The sequence below is a fragment of the Arachis ipaensis genome, chromosome B4 (genome assembly GCF_059453495.1).
Source record: "Arachis ipaensis isolate K30076 ecotype BB chromosome B4, ASM5945349v1, whole genome shotgun sequence".
Lineage (NCBI taxonomy): Eukaryota > Viridiplantae > Streptophyta > Magnoliopsida > Fabales > Fabaceae > Arachis > Arachis ipaensis.
Genome location: NC_142439.1, coordinates 55,198,637 through 55,221,226, shown reverse-complemented (window position 1 = coordinate 55,221,226; position 22,590 = coordinate 55,198,637). Strand labels below are relative to the sequence as shown.

The 22,590-nt window shown below is 39.4% G+C and overlaps 2 pseudogenes; both read left to right on the top strand.

Moving 5' to 3' along the window:
* The first annotated feature begins 299 nt into the window (after positions 1–299).
* Positions 300–4,923, top strand: LOC148567634 (uncharacterized; annotated as a pseudogene).
* A 2,360-nt stretch (positions 4,924–7,283) lies between these two features.
* Positions 7,284–21,346, top strand: LOC148567633 (uncharacterized; annotated as a pseudogene).
* Positions 21,347–22,590: the final 1,244 nt, after the last annotated feature.

The following is a 22,590-nucleotide window of genomic DNA, read 5'->3' as shown; positions in this document are numbered from 1 at the left end:
GACCTCACTCACGTGAGTTATTATTACTTGATGCGACCCGGTGCACTTGTTGGTTAGATTGTGTGTTTGGAATTCGTTTTCCGAAAATACACATCAAGTTTTTGGCGCCGTTGCCGGGGATTGAAATAGATTGACAATGATTAAGTGAAGTGGAGATCTAGATCAAGCACTTTTTCTTTTCTGTTTCTCTAATTTTTGACTAACACACTAACTGTTTGAAATTTTGCTTAAGCTAACTAAAACTTCATTCTAGCAATAGACTGAAGTGTTACTGGTGGTGTTTCTTTTGTTTTGTTTGTATGTCAAGTACACGGAGAGCCACTCCGGTTTTATCTGAAACTGACCAGAGAACTCTTAGAAGGTTAAGAAGAGCTGAAAGAGGGAAAAATATTGTTGGAGAGGAAGAATCTGAGGAAGAATATCACGAGATGGAAGGAGATCCATCTAATCCAGGAGGAGGGGTTAACAATAACCCACAACAGAGAAGAGTACTGGCCTCCTATACTTTTGCAAATGCTAGACATTGTGGAAGCAACATTCTCACCCCTAATGTCAATGCAAATAATTTTGAACTAAAGCCACAACTCATCACATTGGTCCAAAACAACTGCTCGTTTGGAGGAGGACCATTGGAGGATCCAAACCAACATTTATCCACTTTCTTGAGAATTTGTGACACAGTTAAAAGTAATGGAGTGCACCCTGACATATACAAGCTGTTGTTATTCCCATTCTCTCTCAGGGATAAGGCCACTCAATGGCTAGAAACATTTCCGAAGGAAAGCATTAACACTTGGGATGATTTGGTGAGCAAGTTTCTTGCCAAGTTTTACCCCCCTCAAAGGATCATCAGGTTGAAGACTGAGGTGCAGACATTCACGCAATTGGATGCTGAAAATCTGTATGAGGCATGGGAGAGATATAAGGCTCTACTGAGGAAATGTCCACCAGAAATGTTCACTGAGTGGGACAAGCTACAGAACTTCTATGAAGGACTCACTCTAAAGGCTCAAGAGGCACTTGATCACTCAGCTGGAGGATCGTTGCAACTGATGAAAACTGTAGAAGAAGCTCAAAATCTTATTGACATGGTGGCTAATAATCAGTATTTCTTTGCGCATTAAAGGCAACGCCAACCATCACAAAGGAGAGGAGTCAGGGAGCTAGAAGGAGTGGACTCAATATTAGCTCAAAACAAAATGATGCAGCAACAGATTCAGCAACAATTTGAGCAAATGGCCAAAAGAATTGATGGCCTACAAGTAGCATCAGTGAGTGCCACAAGCCAACCAACCACTCTTTGGGGGCATAATGAGGAGAACCAAGAGGAACAACAACAAGAGCAAGTGCAGTATATGCACAACCAAGGTTCAAATGAGGTGTATGGTGATACCTACAATCCATCCTGGAAGAACCACCCAAACCTCAGATGGGGGGATAAACACAACCAAAACCAACAACCATGGCAGAGGAACTCAAAACCAAACACCTTAAGAAAAAACCAAAACCACAACCAGCAGCAGACTAACCAAAATCCCTACAGAAAACCCCAAAACAACTACCCCAACTCTAACCATTATCCATCCAATAACCAACCTACCATCCAAAGCACTTACCATCAACCATCAGTACCCCCTAACAAAGAAATTTTACAAGACTCTCAGAGGATTACTAATCTGGAGATGCTCATGGAAAAGATGATGAAGAACCAAGAAATGACCACAAAGAACCATGAAGCCTCCATGAAGAGCCTAGAGAGGCAGATTGGGCAAATCTCCAAGCAGATTTCTATTGAGAGACCTTCAAGCTCACTGCCGAGTGACACAATCCCAAATCCTAAGGAAGAATACAAGGCGATACAATTAAGGAGTTGGAGAACATTGATGAGCAACAATGACACTACAAAGAAGCAAGTAGAGAGCAGCAAAAGACCAATAGAAGATGAAAAGCAAACAAAGGCAGATGAAGCCAAGGATCAAGTTGTGATGCCAAACAAGAGCACTGAGAAACTCAAAGAGAAGAACAACCAGCCACACAGTTCAAAAGAAGTGATTCAGGGACAGCAGCAAGTGGGAAAGAGCATCACACCTCCACTGCCATATCCCCAGAGATTCAACAGAGAGACTAAGGACCAACATTTTCATAAGTTCCTTGAGACTTTCAAGAAGCCGGAGATCAACATTCCCTTGGCTGAAGCACTTGAGCAAATGCCTCTGTATGCTAAGTTTTTGAAGGAGCTTATCAACAAGAAAAGGAGTTGGCTTGAGAAGGAAACCGTGTTGCTTACTGAGGAATGCAGGGCTTTGATTCAAAAAGGGCTTCCTCCTAAGCTTGAAGACCCCGAGAGCTTCTTGCTGCCTTGCACCGTTGGGGAATTAACCATCACTAAGGCAATGTGCGATCTAGGAGCAAGTATTAACTTAATTCCCTCCTCTTTGGTGAAAAAGCTGCGTATAGAGGAAGTTAAACCGGTACAGATGTCTCTAGAGCTGGTATATAAGTCAATGGTATACCCCAGGGGTGTAATTGAAAACCTTCTAGTCAAGGTGGACAAATTCATATACCCTGCAGACTTTGTGGTTCTAGATTGAGATGAGGATGAAAGTGACTCCATCATACTTGGGAGACCGTTCTTGGCCACTGCTAGGGCTATCATAGACGTAGAGCAAGGAGAATTAACTCTCAGAATGTATGATAAGAGTGTCACTCTGAGAGTATTACCAGAAGCGTAGTTCAGTGATGAGAAGAAAGACTATATGGAACTCGACAAGGAAGAATCACAATTAAAGGAAGAAAGCAACAAGGCGATTCACAGCAACATCCCAAGGCAAAAGATTGTGCAGAATGATGCAGAAGTTCAAGAGGATATTGGAGTATTGGCCACTGAGAAGAGAGATCTCCAAAGTAAGCCTACGGCCAAAGAAGAAAGATCAACAAAAGAAAGGAAGAATCATAGAAATAAAACAAAAAGGGGTTGGAAGAATAGAAAGATTCCAACAGAAGGGCTTTCCAAGGGTGATAAAGTGCAATTGATCTATCAACAACTGGGAGCAAGCCAACAGACGGATGACTATTACACTGTCAGCAATATACTCTCATTAGAGCATGCTGAAATTGAACACCAGAGAACAAAGAGGAGGATCACAGTCAGGGGAGACAAGTTGAGGCACTACAATCATCAACCACCATAAAAGAAAGCCCCAGTGTCAAGCTAGTGACAATAAAAGAGCGCTCCATGGGAGGCAACCCATGATTTAAGATTTATGTCATTTTAAATTCAATAAGCTATGATCACCTGAGCATGAATTTTTTTCTTTTCATGAACGTACTTAATGAATGCATGCACTGTTTTGAAACATATGCTAAGACTTCTGAGTTTGGTGTGCCTTCAAGCACACCAAACCAGTGTTACAAACATTTTCATGCTATATGCTTAGTTATCCTGATGAAGCATATAACCAAACACTAAGTTTGGTGTCTGCATAGGTGGATATTTTCAGAAGATCAAATTTTTTTTTCTCTTCAGGAAAATTAAAAATCATGCACCAATGATCATACGTTGTTACTTTCTGAGACTTTACAATTAAAAAGAAATCATATTCTGTGATGAAGGCATCAATTGTGATTAACTGCTGGCATTTCACATTTACCCCTTAACAAGAGACAAGTTTGGTGTTCATCAAACCTTGATGCACTGATTAAGGGATACAATTGATCCTTCATGAAAAAAAAAGAAAAAGAAAAATTATAATGAAAGCATTTCTTATAAATATTTAACCAAGAGTGACATTGGGATTTCAAGAACACTAGTTGGAGGAAGAAACATTTTTAAACTATATGACCAAACATTAAGTTTGGTGTCCTCCAAGAAAAGTCACGGTTAAAATGGATATAAGGAATGAGAGTTCACATAGTTGTTAATAAAGGAAGTATTCTTGCCACGGTTTGATAATGTTGATCTTTGTTGTCTTGTTGTGATGGTTAGGTGGTCAAAGAACACTCAATAAAGAGACAAGACAAAGGAAGAGCATAGCATGAGGATAAAATCCCATCACATGCCTCAAAAAGTGAATCTGCGCACTCCTTGGAATGATCACGTTGAAAATCATTGAAGAAGCAAATTTTGTCCTCATTCACCCTCACATGCACACCTTTGATTCGCATAGTATCCAATTGCATCCCAGCCCTCCATTGTTCATTTAAGTAATTATAACACACCACCTTCAAGCCATGCACATAACCGAAGAGTTGCACACTCCCTGCACTCCAACCATTCAAACTCCATTCCCTTCATCATTCTTCATCATATAAGCTCAGCCTCAAATATTTCCTTTTCCTAAAACATATCCAAATCTCCAACATTCTTCACACTCCCTTTAACCTCAAGAAGATCAACCAATCAAGTGATCATGGCCTTTTCCTCAAGAACCAAACGAAGAAAAGGAAAAGAGCCCGTGGTGGAGGAGAGTACACCTGAATATGACCGATGGAGATTTAAATCTTGGTACCATCAGTTACAAATTGAATGGATGAATGAGAAGAAAATATATCCAGAGGTTCCACTCTTGCTACCAGAAGAAGGGTGCCAAGAAATGAAGAACAAGATTAAAAAGAGGAAATGGGAAGAACTCGTCTCACCCATCACTCGGGTCAATGCAAATATCATAAGAGAGTTCTATGCCAAGATCCCAAGACTTAACACGGGTGAAGCCCCAACGTACAAGAGCTATGTACGGGGGATGGAAGTAGACTTTAGTTCAGATGCCATCAAGAAAGTCTTGGGACTAAAAGCAGTCCGCTTTGGTGAACCGGGATACCACCAAAGGGTAAATGGAGATCCGGATTATGTTAGAATTTCTAGAGATATTTGTATGGTGAACTCAGAGTGGGAAGGAGATGCCAAAAACAAATACAAGTATCTGAGGAGAGGAAACCTCACCCCAGAAGCAAAGGAATGGTATGAGCTATTGAAAAGATCAATTCTGGGCACAGTAAACACCTCAGAAGTCAACAGGAAAAGAGCTGTTATGTTGCATTGCATCATGGTGGGAGGAGAGGTGAAGGTTCATGAAATCCTTGCAAAGGATATTCAAAAACTTGCAGAGAAGAACTCGGCTGGGTCTTGGTTATACTACCCAAGCACCATTATGCGGTTGTGCGCAAGAGCTAAAGTGCCAATGGAGGACGATAACCCAACATGGTTGAACCCGGGCATGCCTATAACCATTGAAAGAATGATGATGGTTACTGAAGCGCAACAGAGCCGAAGACCACACGGAAGAAGGCAAAGAGAAGAACCAATGGAGGAAGAAGAGTTACAAGAGGAAGAAGAGCCACAAGAGGAAGAGGAACAGCAACACATTCCACCACATAACACTCTGGATATGACTCAGATGCAGGAAGCAATTGGAAGATTATCACAACAGTACATGAGAATTCAAGAAAGGCAAGAGGAATACCATTCACAGTACATGAAAACCAACAAGAGCAAGAGGAATGGCAGCTGAGAATGATGAACAAACAAAGTGAGTTTGAGTCAAAATTCTTTGTGATGCAAGAGGAGCATGCTTTTCAATCTCGCGAACCATTTGGAAAGTTGGCACAAATGCAAGCTGAAAATATGAGGGCTCTCAAAGAGTTCACAACCCTCCAAGATGCAAGATATGAAGTCACAACACACCAACACCCTGGAGGAGAAAAGCTTGCACCAACGTTTGTCTCAAGCTTTTTGGCAAACGTTGGCGCCACACCAACATACCCAGGGGAGAAAAAGCTTGTGCCAACGTTTGTCTCAAGCTTTTTGGCAAACGTTGGCGCCACCATCAACACACCCAGGAGAGCAAAAGTTTGCGCCAACGTTTGCCTCAAGCTTTTTGGCAAACGTTGGCACCACAAGGCATACAAGAAGGCTCAATGTTTGGCTCAAAGTTTGACCTCAAACTTTAGCCCAAACGTTGATAGCAGCAAAAGGGGGGCAGCTGATATGAAAAGCTTGAGCCAAAGTTTGCCTCAAACTTTGACTCAAGCTTTTATGATTCATGGCCCGGTTCACAATGGGTTTCTCTCCAACTCCAAGAGCAATCAATAGAGGCTTTTATCAACCTAATTCCATCAAGAGCAAAGGCCCAATTCAAGGCTTGAAGACCATTTGAAGAAAGTGTATAAATAGCTTAGGATTTAAGTTTTCAGGGAGCTTCCTTGGAAAATTTTTACATACTTACAGTAGAGAGCTCACCTTTACATTTTGGGAATTGTTGCTTTAGAATTCTAGAGAATTGGGAAGGTGAATTGATCTCTCTTCTTCCTTGTTCTTGCTTAGCACTCTTTACTTTTCTTGTTTTGCATCTTGGGTGAAGAATTGAAGAAGTTCTGTTTCAATCTCACCTTGGGATCTTGTTTAATATTCTGCATAATTGAATTTCAATTTCTGTTCATTGCCTCTTCTTCTACTCATTCTGCAATTTACTTTTCTTTATTTCTTGCAATTGAATTCTACATTTGGATCTAGGAAGGCATTGAGATCTAGACTCGGTTATCTAGTCTCTTGGGTCCTAAGATCTGGAGTTTTCATTTTAAATTCTCTGTTTAATGTTTTTCAAGTTCATTTACATTTCCGTTTTAGATCCGTTCAATTCAATTCTTCTTCTACTTTTCAGTTTAGTGCAATTTACTTTTCCTTGTTTAAATTCTGCAAACCCACTTCCCAATTCCCTTTATAATTCAAGTAATTTATATTTCTTGCACTTTAAGATTCAGCCATTTACATTTCTTGCAATCTAAGTTTCTGCAATTTACATTACTTGTTCTTTAAGATTCAGCTTATTTACTTTCTTTGCTCTTTAATTTTCTGCAATCTACCCCGCTCCCTTTACATTTCAAGCACTTTAGTTTCTACAATCACAAATCACTCAACCAATACTTGATTCGCTTGACTAAATCAATCACTAAACTAAAATTGCTCAATCCTTCAATCCCTGTGGGATTGACCTCACTCACGTGAGTTATTATTACTTGATGCGACCCGGTGCACTTGTTGGTTAGATTGTGTGTTTGGAATTCGTTTTCCGAAAATACACATCAAGTTTTTGGCGCCGTTGCCGGGGATTGAAATAGATTGACAATGATTAAGTGAAGTGGAGATCTAGATCAAGCACTTTTTCTTTTCTGTTTCTCTAATTTTTGACTAACACACTAACTGTTTGAAATTTTGCTTAAGCTAACTAAAACTTCATTCTAGCAATAGACTGAAGTGTTACTGGTGGTGTTTCTTTTGTTTTGTTTGTATGTCAAGTACACGGAGAGCCACTCCGGTTTTATCTGAAACTGACCAGAGAACTCTTAGAAGGTTAAGAAGAGCTGAAAGAGGGAAAAATATTGTTGGAGAGGAAGAATCTGAGGAAGAATATCACGAGATGGAAGGAGATCCATCTAATCCAGGAGGAGGGGTTAACAATAACCCACAACAGAGAAGAGTACTGGCCTCCTATACTTTTGCAAATGCTAGACATTGTGGAAGCAACATTCTCACCCCTAATGTCAATGCAAATAATTTTGAACTAAAGCCACAACTCATCACATTGGTCCAAAACAACTGCTCGTTTGGAGGAGGACCATTGGAGGATCCAAACCAACATTTATCCACTTTCTTGAGAATTTGTGACACAGTTAAAAGTAATGGAGTGCACCCTGACATATACAAGCTGTTGTTATTCCCATTCTCTCTCAGGGATAAGGCCACTCAATGGCTAGAAACATTTTCGAAGGAAAGCATTAACACTTGGGATGATTTGGTGAGCAAGTTTCTTGCCAAGTTTTACCCCCCTCAAAGGATCATCAGGTTGAAGACTGAGGTGCAGACATTCACGCAATTGGATGCTGAAAATCTGTATGAGGCATGGGAGAGATATAAGGCTCTACTGAGGAAATGTCCACCAGAAATGTTCACTGAGTGGGACAAGCTACAGAACTTCTATGAAGGACTCACTCTAAAGGCTCAAGAGGCACTTGATCACTCAGCTGGAGGATCGTTGCAACTGATGAAAACTGTAGAAGAAGCTCAAAATCTTATTGACATGGTGGCTAATAATCAGTATTTCTTTGCGCATTAAAGGCAACGCCAACCATCACAAAGGAGAGGAGTCAGGGAGCTAGAAGGAGTGGACTCAATATTAGCTCAAAACAAAATGATGCAGCAACAGATTCAGCAACAATTTGAGCAAATGGCCAAAAGAATTGATGGCCTACAAGTAGCATCAGTGAGTGCCACAAGCCAACCAACCACTCTTTGGGGGCATAATGAGGAGAACCAAGAGGAACAACAACAAGAGCAAGTGCAGTATATGCACAACCAAGGTTCAAATGAGGTGTATGGTGATACCTACAATCCATCCTGGAAGAACCACCCAAACCTCAGATGGGGGGATAAACACAACCAAAACCAACAACCATGGCAGAGGAACTCAAAACCAAACACCTTAAGAAAAAACCAAAACCACAACCAGCAGCAGACTAACCAAAATCCCTACAGAAAACCCCAAAACAACTACCCCAACTCTAACCATTATCCATCCAATAACCAACCTACCATCCAAAGCACTTACCATCAACCATCAGTACCCCCTAACAAAGAAATTTTACAAGACTCTCAGAGGATTACTAATCTGGAGATGCTCATGGAAAAGATGATGAAGAACCAAGAAATGACCACAAAGAACCATGAAGCCTCCATGAAGAGCCTAGAGAGGCAGATTGGGCAAATCTCCAAGCAGATTTCTATTGAGAGACCTTCAAGCTCACTGCCGAGTGACACAATCCCAAATCCTAAGGAAGAATACAAGGCGATACAATTAAGGAGTTGGAGAACATTGATGAGCAACAATGACACTACAAAGAAGCAAGTAGAGAGCAGCAAAAGACCAATAGAAGATGAAAAGCAAACAAAGGCAGATGAAGCCAAGGATCAAGTTGTGATGCCAAACAAGAGCACTGAGAAACTCAAAGAGAAGAACAACCAGCCACACAGTTCAAAAGAAGTGATTCAGGGACAGCAGCAAGTGGGAAAGAGCATCACACCTCCACTGCCATATCCCCAGAGATTCAACAGAGAGACTAAGGACCAACATTTTCATAAGTTCCTTGAGACTTTCAAGAAGCCGGAGATCAACATTCCCTTGGCTGAAGCACTTGAGCAAATGCCTCTGTATGCTAAGTTTTTGAAGGAGCTTATCAACAAGAAAAGGAGTTGGCTTGAGAAGGAAACCGTGTTGCTTACTGAGGAATGCAGGGCTTTGATTCAAAAAGGGCTTCCTCCTAAGCTTGAAGACCCCGAGAGCTTCTTGCTGCCTTGCACCGTTGGGGAATTAACCATCACTAAGGCAATGTGCGATCTAGGAGCAAGTATTAACTTAATTCCCTCCTCTTTGGTGAAAAAGCTGCGTATAGAGGAAGTTAAACCGGTACAGATGTCTCTAGAGCTGGTATATAAGTCAATGGTATACCCCAGGGGTGTAATTGAAAACCTTCTAGTCAAGGTGGACAAATTCATATACCCTGCAGACTTTGTGGTTCTAGATTGAGATGAGGATGAAAGTGACTCCATCATACTTGGGAGACCGTTCTTGGCCACTGCTAGGGCTATCATAGACGTAGAGCAAGGAGAATTAACTCTCAGAATGTATGATAAGAGTGTCACTCTGAGAGTATTACCAGAAGCGTAGTTCAGTGATGAGAAGAAAGACTATATGGAACTCGACAAGGAAGAATCACAATTAAAGGAAGAAAGCAACAAGGCGATTCACAGCAACATCCCAAGGCAAAAGATTGTGCAGAATGATGCAGAAGTTCAAGAGGATATTGGAGTATTGGCCACTGAGAAGAGAGATCTCCAAAGTAAGCCTACGGCCAAAGAAGAAAGATCAACAAAAGAAAGGAAGAATCATAGAAATAAAACAAAAAGGGGTTGGAAGAATAGAAAGATTCCAACAGAAGGGCTTTCCAAGGGTGATAAAGTGCAATTGATCTATCAACAACTGGGAGCAAGCCAACAGACGGATGACTATTACACTGTCAGCAATATACTCTCATTAGAGCATGCTGAAATTGAACACCAGAGAACAAAGAGGAGGATCACAGTCAGGGGAGACAAGTTGAGGCACTACAATCATCAACCACCATAAAAGAAATCCCCAGTGTCAAGCTAGTGACAATAAAAGAGCGCTCCATGGGAGGCAACCCATGATTTAAGATTTATGTCATTTTAAATTCAATAAGCTATGATCACCTGAGCATGAATTTTTTTTCTTTTCATGAACATACTTAATGAATGCATGCACTGTTTTGAAACATATGCTAAGACTTCTGAGTTTGGTGTGCCTTCAAGCACACCAAACCAGTGTTACAAATATTTTCATACTATATGCTTAGTTATCCTGATGAAGCATATAACCAAACACTAAGTTTGGTGTCTGCATAGGTGGATATTTTCAGAAGATCAAATTTTTTTTTCTCTTCATGAAAATTAAAAATCATGCACCAATGATCATACGTTGTTACTTTCTGAGACTTTACAATTGAAAAGAAATCATATTCTGTGATGAAGGCATCAATTGTGATTAACTGCTGGCATCTCACATTTACCCCTTAACAAGAGACAAGTTTGGGGTTCATCAAACCTTGATGCACTGATTAAGGGACACAATTGATCCTTCATGAAAAAAAGAGAAAAAGAAAAATTATAATGAAAGCATTTCTTATAAATATTTAACCAAGAGTGACATTGGGATTTCAAGAACACTAGTTGGAGGAAGAAACATTTTTAAACTATATGGCCAAATATTAAGTTTGGTGTCCTCCAAGAAAAGTCACGGTTAAAATGGATATAAGGAATGAGAGTTCACATAGTTGTTAATAAAGGAAGTATTCTTGCCACGGTTTGATAATGTTGATCTTTGTTGTCTTGTTGTGATGGTTAGGTGGTCAAAGAACACTCAATGAAAGAGACAAGACAGAGGGAGAGCATAGCATGAGGATAAAATCCCATCACATGCCTCAAAAAGTGAATCTGCCCACTCCTTGGAATGATCACGTTGAAAATCATTGAAGAAGCAAATTTTGTCCTCATTCACCCTCACATGCACACCTTTGATTCGCATAGTATCCAATTGCATCCCAGCCCTCCATTGTTCATTTAAGTAATTATAACACACCACCTTCAAGCCATGCACATAACCGAAGAGTTGCACACTCCCTGCACTCCAACCATCAAACTCCATTCCCATCATCATTCTTCATCATATAAGCTCAGCCTCAAATATTTCCTTTTCCTAAAACATATCCAAATCTCCAACATTTTTCACACTCCCTTTAACCTCAAGAAGATCAACCAATCAAGTGATCATGGCCTCTTCCTCAAGAACCAAACGAAGAAAAGGAAAAGAGCCCATGGTGGAGGAGAGTACACCTGAATATGACCGATGGAGATTTAAATCTTGGTACCATCAGTTACAAATTGAATGGATGAATGAGACAAAAATATATCCAGAGGTTCCACTCTTGCTACCAGATGAAGGGTGCCAAGAAATGAAGGACAAGATTAAAAAGAGGAAATGGGAAGAACTCGTCTCACCCATCACTCGGGTCAATGCAAATATCATAAGAGAGTTCTATGCCAACATCCCAAGACTTAACACGGGTGAAGCCCCAACGTACAAGAGCTATGTACGGGGGATGGAAGTAGACTTTAGTTCAGATGCCATCAAGAAAGTCTTGGGACTAAAAGCAGTCCGCTTTGGTGAACCGGGATACCACCAAAGGGTAAATGGAAATCCGGATTATGATAGAATTTCTAGAGATATTTGTATGGTGAACTCAGAGTGGGAAGGAGATGCCAAAAACAAATACAAGTATCTGAGGAGAGGAAACCTCACTCCGGAAGCAAAGGGATGGTATGAGCTATTGAAAAGATCAATTCTAGGCACAGTAAACACCTCAAAAGTCAACAAGAAAAGAGCTGTTATGTTGCATTGCATCATGGTGGGAGGAGATGTGAAGGTTCATGAAATCCTTGCAAAGGATATTCAAAAACTTGCAGAGAAGAACTCGGCTGGGTCTTGGTTATACTACCCAAGCACCATTATGCGGTTGTGCGCAAGAGCTAAAGTGCCAATGGAGGACGATAACCCAACATGGTTGAACCTGGGCATGCCTATAACCATTGAAAGAATGATGATGGTTACTGAAGCGCAGCAGAGCCGAAGACCACACGGAAGAAGGCAAAGAGAAGAACCAATGGAGGAAGAAGAGTTACAAGAGGAAGAAGAGCCACAAGAGGAAGAGGAACAACAACACATTCCACCACATAACACTCTGGATATGACTCAGATGCAGGAAGCAATTGGAAGATTATCACAACAGTACATGAGAATTCAAGAAAGGCAAGAGGAATACCATTCACAGTACATGAAAAACCAACAAGAGCAAGAGGAATGGCAGCTGAGAATGATGAACAAACAAAGTGAGTTTGAGTCAAAATTCTTTGTGATGCAAGAGGAGCATGCTTTTCAATCTCACGAATCATTTGGAAAGTTGGCACAAATGCAAGCTGAAAATATGAGGGCTCTCAAAGAGTTCACAACCCTCCAAGATGCAAGATATGAAGTCCAAGCCGACTACAACATAAATAGTCAAATCAAAATGAACTATATTGGAGAGCATCTGCACAACATGGATCTAGCATTTCCAACTTTCGATGAATTCTTCAAAGGGAAATGTGAGATAGAAGTAAGCAAGGCTATGAGACTTGAAGATAGAGTAGAGGAGGCGATGAATAGAGCTGGGTTCTGGCGGGGTCAACAGACAACAGACATGGACACAAGGAACACCAACAACCAAGTGTATGAAAGAAGAAAGAAAAAGCATGACAAATGAAAGGTGGACTTGCTCCTTGTTCATCACTACAAAAAAAAAAAGCATGCATCCTATCTGTTTAAAATAGTCTTTGCATTATGTTTGTTTCCCTTAAAATAAGTAAGCTAGTCTAAGTGTGTGCTTGTGTGTTTACTTTCACTTAACAAAAAGCATGCTTTGTCCCCTGCATCTTTAATTCAATAAAAGAAATGTTTGAATGTGAAGTAAGATAGTTCTCTGTTAGATAGAAGTACAATAAAAGTAAGTGGTCGTATGTATGTGTGATTGTATGATAGCTCACTTTTAGTGAATAAGAGAACTAGGATGTCTCCTTCTAAGTAGAAAGTGGCCTACTATCTATGAATCTCAATCAAATAAAAGTCCTTGGTTAAAAAGAAAAACAAAAAGAGAAAAGAAAAAGCCAAAAATTGGCAATAGAATAAAAGAAAAAAACAAAAAAAGAAGTAAAGCTAGACACCAATAGCTTGAACCTTAGAATATATGCCTGTGGTGTCTTTGTACTAGGATCTGCTTGGATCATTAAGTTCTTTGGAGTGCATCAACACTTGGTGACTTGGGTTAACTAACCCGGGATCATCAGCTGAAAGTCCACTATCAAGAGCAACCTAACTACAAGGCATTTAGTAACCCAAAGAGGTGCTGGGCATCAAGGTTTTAAGAAGGAATGTGAGCCAAGTGTCTATAGTGAATAATGTGTCAAGTATAAAGAAAGAAAAGAACTTGTTACACATGACACTGAACCAAAGCTTATAGAGAAAAATAATAGTCAAGGACAAAGGAAAAATGAGAGGTCATAGGAGTGTGTTGCTTGATGCTTGAAGGAGACTTTCTAGGCCTAAAAGTCAATAAGAAGTGAGTGTTTACATATCCACATAAAACCGCATGAACTACCAATAATACTCTGCTAGCATGAACATCCTCTTCCATTTCATTCTTTCTTCTTAATAATTCTTTTCTTGCTTGGGGACAAGCAAGCTTTAAGTTTGGTGTTGTGATGACAAGTCATCTTAGCCTAGTTTCACTATCTTTTTCTTTTGTTTTCAATTGATTTTATGCACTTTCTTGAGCCATAAGTAAGCCAATTGGGTAGAATTTCATATTTCCTTTGATTCAATCAACCATGGATGAATTAATGCAATTTCATGAGATTTTGTGCTATAATTGTCATATATTATGAAAGAATAACAAACTCATGATTTTGAGCATAGTTTTGATGTGTTTGGTTGATTGATGATAGGTGAAAAGAGCTTTGAAGAAGGTTGAAGAAAGAAGAAAGGGCAAGGAGCAAGAGAGAATAAAAAGCTTGAGCAAAAGCTTGCCTCAAACTTTAGCTCAAGCTTTTGGAAGAGTGAATTCACATTGGATGGAGCAAAAGCTTGCGCCAACGTTTGCCTCAAGCTTTTTGGCAAACGTTGGCGCCACACACCAACACCCTGGAGGAGAAAAGCTTGCACCAACGTTTGCCTCAAGCTTTTTGGCAAACGTTGGCGCCACACCAACATACCCAGGGGAGAAAAAGCTTGTGTCAACGTTTGCCTCAAGCTTTTTGGCAAACGTTGGCGCCACCATCAACACACCCAGGAGAGCAAAAGTTTGCGCCAACGTTTGCCTCAAGCTTTTTGGCAAATGTTGGCGCCACAAGGCATACAAGAAGGCTCAACGTTTGGCTCAAAGTTTGACCTCAAACTTTAGCCCAAACGTTGATAGCAGTAAAAGGGGGGCAGCTGATATGAAAAGCTTGAGCCAAAGTTTGCCTCAAACTTTGACTCAAGCTTTTATGATTCATGGCCTGGTTCACAATGGGTTTCTCTCCAACTCCAAGAGAAATCAATAGAGGCTTTTATCAACCCAATTCCATCAAGAGCAAAGGCCCAATTCAAGGCTTGAAGACCATTTGAAGAAAGTGTATAAATAGCTTAGGATTTAAGTTTTCAGGGAGCTTCCTTAGAAAATTTTTACATACTTACAGTAGAGAGCTCACCTTTACATTTTGGGAATTGTTGCTTTAGAATTCTAGAGAATTGGGAAGGAGAATTGATCTCTCTTCTTCTTTGTTCTTGCTTAGCACTCTTTACTTTTCTTGCTTTGGATCTTGGGTGAAGAATTGAAGAACTTCTGTTTCAATCTCACCTTGGGATCTTGTTTAATTTTCTGCATAATTGAATTTCAATTTCTGTTCATTGCCTCTTCTTCTACTCATTCTGCAATTTACTTTTCTTTATTTCTTGCAATTGAATTCTACATTTGGATCTAGGAAGGCATTGAGATCTAGACTCGGTTATCTAGTCTCTTGGGTCCTGAGATTTGGAGTTTTCATTTTAAATTCTCTGTTTAATGTTTTTCAAGTTCATTTACATTTCCGTTTTAGATCCGTTCAATTCAATTCTTCTTCTACTTTTCAGTTTAGTGCAATTTACTTTTCCTTACTTAAATTCTGCAAACCTACTTCCCAATTCCCTTTATAATTCAAGTAATTTACATTTCTTGCACTTTAAGATTCATCCATTTACATTTCTTGCAATCTAAGTTTCTGCAATTTACATTACTTGTTCTTTAAGATTCAGCTTATTTACTTTCTTTGCTCTTTAATTTTTTGCAATCTACCCCTCTCCCTTTACATTTCAAGCAATTTAGTTTCTGCAATCACAAATCACTCAACCAATACTTGATTCGGTTGACTAAATCAATCACTAAACTAAAATTGCTCAATCCTTCAATCCCTGTGGGATCAACCTTACTCACGTGAGTTATTATTACTTGATACGACCCGGTGCACTTGCCGGTTAGATTGTCTGTTTGGAATTCGTTTTCCAAAAATACACATCAGCTGACATGTCCTCCACTATGGCAAGGTTGGCCTTTCCCTACCTCATTTGCCACCTATGCAATTCGGCTGGGATTGACATAGAGGGAGATATCCTCATTGAAGAGGACAAGCCCATCACTAAGAAAAAGATGGAGCAATCAAGAGAGCATAGAGAAGCTCATCATCAAGAAATCCCTGAGATTCCTCAAGGGATGCACTTTCCTCCACAAAACTATTGGGAGCAAATCAACACCTCCCTAGGAGAATTAAGTTCCAACATGGGACAATTAAGGGTGGAACATCAAGAGCACTCCATCATCCTTCATGAAATTAGAGAAGATCAAAAAGCAATGAGGGAGGAGCAACAAAGACAAGGAAGAGACATAGAAGAGCTCAAGGACATCATTGGTTCCTCAAGAAGGAAACGCCACCATCACTAAGGTGGACTCATTCCTTGTTCTCACTTTCTCTGTTTTTCATTTTCTATGTTAAGTGCTTATCCATATTTGTGTCTTCATTACAAGATCATTAGTATTTAGTAACATTGTCTTAAAGTTATGAATGTCCTATGAATCCATCACCTCTCTTAAATGAAAAATGTTTTAATTCAAAAGAACAAGAAGTACATGAGTTTTGAATTTATCCTTGAACTTAGTTTAATTATATTGATGTGGTGACAATGCTTCTTGTTTTCTGAATGAATGCTTGAACAGTGCATATGTCTTTTGAAGTTGTTGTTTAAGAATGTTAAATATGTTGGCTCTTGAAAGAATGATGACAAGGAGACATGTTATTTGATAATCTGAAAAATCATAAAAATGATTCTTGAAGTAAGAAAAAGTAGCAAAGAACAAAGCTTGCAGGAAAAAAAATAGAAAAAAATAGCGAAAAAAAATTAGAAAAAAAAAAGAAAAAGCAAGCAGAAAAAGCCAAAAGCTCTTAAAACCAAGAGGCAAGAGCAAAAAGCCAATAACCCTTAAAACCAAAAGGCAAGGGCAAATAAAAAGGATCCTAAGGCTTTGAGCATCAGTGGGTAGGAGGGCCTAAAGGAATAAAATCCTGGCCTAAGCGGCTAAACCAAGTTGTCCCTAACCATCTGCTTGTGGCGTGTAGGTGTCAAGTGAAAACTTGAGACTGAGTGGTTAAAGTCAAGGTCCAAAGCAAAAAAGAGTGTGCTTAAGAACCCGGGACACCTCTAATTGGGGACTTTAGCAAAGCTGAGTCACAATCTGAAAAGGTTCACCCAATTTTGTGTCTGTGGCATTTATGTATCCGGTGGTAATACTGGAAAACAAAGTGCTTAGGGCCACGGCCAAGACTCATGAAATAGCTGTGTTCAAGAATCATCATACTAAAATAGGAGAATCAATAACACTATCTGAACTCTGAGTTCCTATAGATGCTAATCATTCTGAATCTCAATGGATAAAGTGAGATGCCAAAACTATTCAAGAGGCAAAAAGCTACAAGTCCCGCTCATCTGATTGGAGCTATGTTTCATTGATAGTTTGGAATTTATAGTATATTCTCTTCTTTTTATCCTATTTTATTTTCAGTTGCTTGGGGACAAGCAACAATTTAAGTTTGGTGTTGTGATGAGCGGATAATTTATACGCTTTTTGGCACTGTTTTTAGTATGTTTTTAGTAGAATCTGGTTACTTTTAGGGATGTTTTCATTAGTTTTTATGTTAAATTCACATTTCTGGACTTTACTATGAGTTTGTGTATTTTTCTGTGATTTCAGGTATTTTCTGGCTGAAATTGAGGGACTTGAGCAAAAATCAGATTCAGAGGTAGAAGAAGGACTGCTGATGTTGTTGGATTCTGACCTCCCTGCACTCAAAGTGGATTTTCTGGAGCTACAGAACTCAAAATAGCGCGCTTCTAATTGCGTTAGAAAGTAGACATCCAGGGCTTTCCAGAAATGTATAATAGTCCATACTTTGAACGAGTTTAGATGACGTAAAAGGGCGTTGAATGCCAGTTCTATGCTGCTGTCTGGAGTTAAACGCCAGAAACAAGTCACAAACCAGAGTTGAACGCCAGAAATACGTTACAACCTGGCGTTCAACTCCAGAAAGAGCCTTTGCACGTGGAACATTCAAGCTCAGCCCAAGCACACACCAAGTGGGCCCCGGAAGTGGATTTATGCATCAATTATTTACTTTTGTAAACCCTAGTAGCTAGTTTATTATAAATAGGACTTTTTACTATTGTATTAGACATCTTTGGACTCCTAGTTCTTACATCAGAGGGGCTGGCCATTCGGCCATGCCTGGACCTTTCACTTATGTATTTTTAACGGTAGAGTTTCTACACTCCATAGATTAAGGTGTGGAGCTCTGCTGTTCCTCAAAGATTAATGCAAAGTACTACTGTTTTTCTATTCAATTCAACTTATTCTGCTTCTAAGATATTCATTTGCACTTCAACCTGAATGTGATGAACGTGACAATCATCATCATTCCCTATGAACGCGTGCCTGACAACCACTTCCGTTCTACCTTAGATTGAATGAGTATCTCTTAGATCTCTTAATCAGAATCTTCGTGGTGTAAGCTAGATTGATGGCGGCATTCATGAGAATCCAGAAAGTCTAAACCTTGTCTGTGGTATTCCGAGTAGGATTCTGAGATTGAATAACTGTGACGAGCTTCAAACTCGCGATTGCTGGGCGTAGTGACAGACGCAAAAGGAGGGTGAATCCTATTCCAGCATGATCGGGAACCTCAGATGATTAGCCGTGCTGTGACAGAGCATTTGGACCATTTTCACAAGAGGAGGGGATGTAACCATTGACAACGGTGATGCCCTTGCATAAAGTCAGCCATGGAAAGGAGTAAGACTGATTGGATGAAGACAGCAGGAAAGCAGAGGTTCAGAGGAACGAAAGCATCTCTATACGCTTACCTGAAATTCTCACCAATGACTTACATAAGTGTTTCTATCCCTATTTTCTGTTTAATTAATATTATTTTCGAAAACTCCATAATCAATTATTTAGGGTTTAGGGTTTAGGGTTTAGGGTTTAGGGTTTAATCTCTGTGGGATCGACCCTTACTCACGTAAGGTTTATTACTTGGACGACCTAGTGCACTTGCTGGTTAGTTGTATCAAAGTTGTGACAAATTATGAATTGAGATTAGAGCACCAAGTTTTTGGAGCTATTACCAGAGATCACAATTTCGTGCACCAGTAATTACTACTTGATGCGACCCGGTACACTTGCCGGTGAGTTTGTGTGGAAATCTAATTTCCACCCTTCAAGATCACGTGTCGGTTACTTTGCTAGAGCCCGACACACCCGGTAGCTCACCCGAAGCCGGTGGGAGGTATACCACCACGAACCCTACCTGGGCGATACACCACCATGAACCCCGCCATTTCGATCGGTACAAAACCACAAACCTCGCAAGATCTTCAATTGGAAAAAAATAGCACACACGTGGGCGATAAATAACCACGATGCCCACAAACACATTCACAACCCGTGGGCGGTAAACAACTATGATTCCCATGTCCATCGCGACAATGGGCAAGCGGTACACCACCACGATCCTTGCCAGGTCATAGCTCAAATTCAAAACCACAATCTTTTAAAATCTTGATCTGGAGTAAGTGGGACTAAGTCACAACCCTTGCGTACTGCCCAGGTGTTTCCCAAATATCAAAATCTCTCTTCTAAAAACAATTCAAATCTATTTCTCTTTCACTAAACTCCTTTTCTTGATAAATCCAATTCAAACATAATACTTTTCTAGATAAAACTCAAAATATAATCATTTCTTTAATAATTTAAAATTAGCTAATATGATTTTTAAACCTTTTGAAAATTCATTTTGACTCCCAAAATAATCAAAACACCCCAGGTGGCTGTTCATACATAACCGAATCAAAATCTCAAGCAAACAACAATAATTCAAAAAAAACTTCAAAATAAACTTTATCAAACTTCAAAATAAACTTACAGTCATGGTAATTCTCATTCTCAGTCTCTCTCTCTTTTCCTTTTGGTTTCATTGAATAATAAGAGAAGGAGGAAGATTTTGTGATTAATGATGGTGATGTGGTGGCAAGGGAGGGGTTGGGTGTCACAGTTTCGAGCTGCTGAGTCAGCTATTCAAGTTATAAATATCTTAAACGGATAACTATAAAAGCTGGATATATTAAAACATAAGTAATAATATATATAGGGATAAATATGTATGAGTTACTAATATAAATGACATTAGTAACATAATGATAAAATACATACGCTGAAACATTAGTAAAGCTAAGTTCACCGAAGAGTGCCGATATTTACTTGTAGCGGCAGATTTTAAACTTAATAATAATATTAGCTAACTTTATTTTAGTAAAAGCGGGTAATAATAACAACAACAACAATAATAATAATAATAATAATAATTTTATCCTTTCTCAAAATATCTCATTATAATAAAAAAAATTATATATAAATCATAATTAATTTAAAATTTAATAATTATAAAATTAATTTAATTATTCTTATTAAATTATTTTCTAAAAATAAGAAGCTCCAATAAATAAAATAAATTATAACTTATTTATATTTATATTTTTCGAAAATGCAGATTGTTATAAATCTCTCTATGAAGCATGGGAGAGGTAGAAGGTTGTGCTCAGAAAGTCCCCTCCAGACATGTTTCTGGACTGGATACAATTGTAAATCTTTTTATGATGGGATTGCTTAGGCCGTCAGGACTTCTTTGGATAATTCCGCAGAAGGATCTCTTCACATGAAGAAACCACTGAAGAGGCTATAGAGTTGATTGACATGGTTGCTAATAACCAGTATTTATATTCTTCTGAGAGAACCGCCATGAGGAAGGGAGTCATGGAACTATATGCTTTGGATACTATTCTTACTCAGAATAAAGCCATGTCTCAACAGATAAATGCCATTACTCAAAACTTGGGTGGATTAATACCCAAGATGCTTCTTATGACATGAGTGGCAGATTTCCTCAAGGTGAGAATTTTGATTATGGTCAATTTCCCTCTGAATTGTTTAATTACATGGGCAATTCCTCCAGACCCCTAACAATGACCCTTTTTCCAAGGCTTACAATCTGAGGTGAAGAAATCAACCAAACTATGGATGGAAAAATCAACCACAAAGGCAACCAATTTTCAACAATAACAACCATCAATTTCAGTCCTCTCAATAATACCGTGCACCCCCTCTTTCTCAGAAACCTTCTTACTTGAAATATCTAGTTGCAATACTCTCCAAGAACACTAATGGTTTCATGCAGGAATTCAGAGCTTCAATTAGAAACTTAGAGGTTCAATTGGGTGAATTAAGCAAGCAAGTAGTTGACAGGCCTCCCCACACCTTCTCCAATGATACAATTCCCAACCCAAGGGAAGAGTGCAAGGCCATACATCTGAGAAGTGGTACGGTAGCAGGTACAGAGGCACAAGTCAGTGAGGAGACAGTTGAAAGAGAAGCTCCGATGGAGACTCAGGACAACATGGAACATGCCCTTGAGAGACATTCGAACAACTCTTTTTCGGTTGATATTGAGCAATACAAAGTGAAGTCTCCAGTACCTGAGTACAAGCCAAAAATGCCATATCCTCAGAGGCTTTAGAAGACATCCAAAGACAAGCAATTTTCAAGATTCCTAGAAGTCTTCAGGAAGCATCAAATCAACGTTCCTTTTGCAGAGGCTTTGGAGTAAATGCTTCTTTATGCTAAATTCATGAAGGAATTGTTAAACAATAAGAAGAATTGGAATGACAGTGAAACCGTAGTACTCACCATGGAATGCAGTACAATTATCCAGCAGAATCTCCCTGAGAAGATACAAGATCTGGGAAGCTTTTTAATTCCTTGCACCATTGGAGATATTACTATTTAGAGGGCATTCTGTGATATTGGAGCAAGCATCAGTCTCACACCTCTTTTTTTGATGAGAAAGCTCCAAATTGATAAGGTAAGACCCACTAGAATCTCTCTTCAACTTGCTGACTGTTCAACTAAATTTCCTCTTCGAATTGTTGAGAATTTACTAGTAAAAGTAGGACCCTTTATTTTTCCTGCTGATTTTGTGATACTAGATATGGAAGAAGATGTGAATGCTTCTATTATTTTGGGAAGACCTTTTCTAACTACAGGGAGAGCCCTTATTGATGTGCAAAAGGGTGAATTGATGCTAAGAGTCAATGATGAAGAGGTTGTTCTTAATGTGCTTGAGGACCTACGACATCCTAGTGATTATGAGGGATGTATGAGAGTTGATTTAATTGAGCCACTGATTGATTAAGTCTTTGAAGCAGAAGAGCTTGATGGTGTTTTGGAACCCCCTTCAGAGCATGGTTTGCTAGAGATTGAGGATTTACCACCTCAAAAGGGGAACCAAACACGTATACTAAGGCAGAAGAACCACCCAAGCTTGAATTGAAGCCCTTGCCTCCCTCTCTTAAGTAAGTTTTTTTTAGGAGAGCTTTGATTATTATCCAGTGATTATTAGCTCCTCTCTGAGTTATGATGAATAGGAGGCATTGATATAGGTGTTTAGAAGCCAAAAAACATCTGTTGGATGGACCATTAGTAACTTGAAAGGGATAAGTCCACCTCTGTGTATGTACAAGATTCTACTTGAGGAGGATGCTAAACCCATTGTGCAACCACAAAGGCGGTTGAATCCAACTATGAAATAGGTGGTTCATAAAGAGGTTGTGAAGCTCTAGGAAGCTGGGATAATTTACCCAATTTCTGACAGTCCATGGGTATGTCCCATGCAAGTTGCTCCCAACAAGGGAGGCATGACATTGGTCAAGAATGAGAAGAATGAGCTAATTTCAACAGAAACCGTCACCAGGTGCTGTATGT